A 3,671-nucleotide genomic window follows, 5' to 3' on the forward strand; every position below is an offset into this window, starting at 1 on the left:
GTGGAATTAAAACACTGTAAGAAAATATCCAGATTTTTGTGAGTTAAGTGACTAAATACAAACAAAAAAGAAAAAAATATATAAAAAAAATTTAAATGACATTTTTCATGGTTTATAAACTGTAATACACAGATTAGTCATCATGTAATGAACTAACTTTTACTCAAAATACCTTAGTAATACCTTACAATACTTTACTACAGCAAAAAGTACTGTATTAATTGATATATTGAGTTACTCCCAAAGTTACTCACAGAGTTATCACGTTCTGCTGTCATTAGAATAAATAGTGGATGATAAAATCTAAATTCAGCAAAACAAACTCACAAGTAAGGATTTATTGTTTTGAAACAATGTATTTATAAATCTGTAATCTGAGCTAAATTCTGCTTCCTTCTTAAATTTTTGAAAAATGTGAATGACTGTTAAAAAAAAATCTGATTTAAGGCAAACCTGGAATAAAGATCATCTTATAAGTTTTTACAACCTTCTCCTACTTTATTTTTAATTTAATAATGTTTTATTACGTTTTTTTTTTTAAGTGATTTGTCCATTTCACCAACCTGAAGCTCAGGTATTTATTTTAAACCAAATGAAAAGATTTCTGTTACAAAGCATCATGTGGATATAGAAATGTTGGTTCTTCTAGTTGAATTTTACAAAAATAAAGTGTTTTTTTTTTGTAAATTTATTGTAATGTAATTTATAAAAAAGCCAACTTTTCCTCTGATCTTGTTTGAACTTGATCCATGATCCAACATTGTGTTTTTTTATTTATGAAACCTTTCCACGTCTGCACTGAATCTGAGTGAACGGCCGTCCCTGTTTTCCTTCTTTAATGTCTCGCTGAAACCTTTAATGGCGTGAAAATCGTCAACAAGAATAAATAAAAGAACTGTTCATGCTGGAGGTATGCATAGATTCCATTACCTCCAGTGATGACATGAATCGTCTGTCGCAGCAGCTTGAAGGAACGTAAATCAGGTTTTCCCCTGGCTCTACTGGAACATTTGATTGAATACTTATTATTCCAAACAGCAGGAAAACATGTGGTTAAACATCAGCTTGTAGCAGTTACACCCACAAAAACACACGAGATGTAGAATAAAAATACATGTTAGGATACACTGAATTCTTGTACAGAATTTACATAATATATATATATGATAATAATCTAAAAAAAAGGTTTTTATTTCAGTTGCTGGGGTCTTTTTGGTACCTAAAACTGCCTAACATTCAATGAAAAAATTAAATAAATAAAAATGGATGATTTTCATTTACATTTTTATGCTAAAAAAAAAACAAACAAAAAAAAACAACAGAACAGAAAATGAGTTACAATCAGATTTTTAATAAATAGGATCCACCTGTTCTGAGCTTTGATGCTGATGCTGCAGAGGCAAGCAGTAGCTGTCCATAAAGTTCAGGAAAACATCCCAAAAATGAGCTATTTGTCAGTAATAATGAACCTATAAAGCATTTTTATTTGTGGTAAAGCTTAATCTTCATCTTTTAGTTCAACCCCATCTTCTTTTTTACACGTTTTATCATCATATTACACAATATTTTCACAATAAAACAGAAAAAAACTAAATTCAGAGTTGAAAATGTAGCTAAAAATTGAAATGAAACTGTTTTTATGTTTTATCACAAAGATCAAAGGAAAAAATTAAACAAGTAAACTTCCCCAGTACTGCAACGGTTTATTTCAATGGGTATCATAATCTGTTATTTTGGTTTTAAACAAAAAATTCCAACAGCTAAAAACTTTTCTTTTTTACTGTTAGGTTAAATTTTGCATATAACTTTATAAATCAACATCAATTTTTACATCATTGTGATGTTTTCCAATTATATTGGTTGTTTGAAGTGAGTAGAGAAAGGGTTAATCTGGTAAAAAAATAAATAAAAAATGAATGTAGTTAAGACAAAATCTAATCGAATATTAAAAACTATCTTTAAAGTCAATATTTCTGTATTTTCAAATAATAAACAAGCTGTTATCTGAGGGTTTTGCAGTAAATATAAACAGATGAAAGGGCATCCTGTTATAAACTTCTGCTTTGCTCCATTTTTTTCATCCATGGTGAGAAAAATGCCACAAGAACATGATAAAAGTGTGTCTTTAAAGTATGACTAACAGCAGAATAAAGAGGTTATCTGAGCTTCCTGGAGAGCATCAGATTCTCTGTTTATTAGATATCAAAAAGGTGTGTGCACCTATAAAGCAGGCACTTTAGTTTATGGTCTGGTGTTTCCCCATTAACAGCCACACACACACGAGCTTTAACGTTGTTGTCGCCTCACACTCACTGCAGGCTTGGAACACTGCGTCAGCGATCAGCCTCAGGGGTCCAGGAAGCAGAAGAGTGCAGGAAGACTGAAATCCTGGACAGCTCGGCTCAGCACCGATGCATTACCATCCATTACCTGCAGTCATCAGCCTGCAGTTAATGTCTTTCCACTATACTGACTGCCTGCGTTAATGAGTCCTCTGGAGCCACTGTTGTTTGGTGAATCTATAGCTTAATCTCAGCGGTGTTTACAGAAAAGGCCACCAAATATGGATGTAAAAGACATTGACTTGAGCTGAGACGTAACTGTCCCCAAGGTGGCGGGCTCCAATTTGTTCTCATCAGCAGAGGTGCGTCAGTAATCAACAAGCTGCAAGTTTGTATCGCCTACACCCAACGGGGAGCGCAGGTCTGTCTCCTTCTCTCTGCTTGTTTATCTGGGTTAAGTGGCTCTGCACATGACCCGCTGAAGCCTGAAGAGCAGGCGCTTCAAGGAGGAGGAGATCTGCAGTTTGGCTCTAAATTAACGTTTATTTTAAAAAGGATTGAATTGGTTTGATTGGCTAAAAGGGCAAAGATGCTCCTCAATTGATAATACGCAGCACATTAATAGTTCCACTCCGATCATCTTTTGATCCATTTTAAAAGCGTTGAGAGTGATCCTTTAATTATAATTATGCAGATTTTAGCCAAAACAAACAAAAAAAAACTGTCATAGCTTCTGTATGAGTTCATTAGAAATTGGCCTCTGAGTTTTGGGTGGGACCATTGACTGTATATAGTGGGGCTGGGAATAACCGAGTACCTCACAATATGAAGTGATACACGGCTCACGATATTGATGATATCACTGATATATATTACTGGATTAGAAATCACGTGACATACGGCGTGACAGACTTGCGGCATTACTATGCATTGAGTCGTCTCAAGTGACGAAAAAGTACAAAAATAAAGAACAAAAGGGGGTACAATATTTTGCAATCGACTTCAAAAACCTTGACAACAAAATAATCCGATGGAGAGGAATCATCACAGGACAGGAATCGCGTTTTAATAGAGAGAAATCAGAATGGGAACCGTTAACTGTGTGCTAAAGTGGATGCTAGCAACTCGTGAGTAGCATGCTAGTTTGGTTCTTCAATGTATGTTTTTATTAATGTTTCATGTTTAAAACATGGCGGATGTTAATCGCACATATTTATGTTCAACCTGCACAAAAACTGATGGAAATTCATGTTGGAAACACGTAAAATGTGCGGTCAAGATGCATGTTGCTGCATTGCTGTGCTAGCGAAGTAGCATGTAGCTAGCTACTTTAAGAGCCTAAATCTTGTAGTCAGTCGCACTTTTTAAAATTATTATTTTTTTTTTTTT

The sequence above is a fragment of the Oryzias melastigma genome, linkage group LG21 (assembly GCF_002922805.2).
Source record: "Oryzias melastigma strain HK-1 linkage group LG21, ASM292280v2, whole genome shotgun sequence".
Classification (NCBI taxonomy): Eukaryota; Metazoa; Chordata; class Actinopteri; order Beloniformes; family Adrianichthyidae; genus Oryzias; species Oryzias melastigma.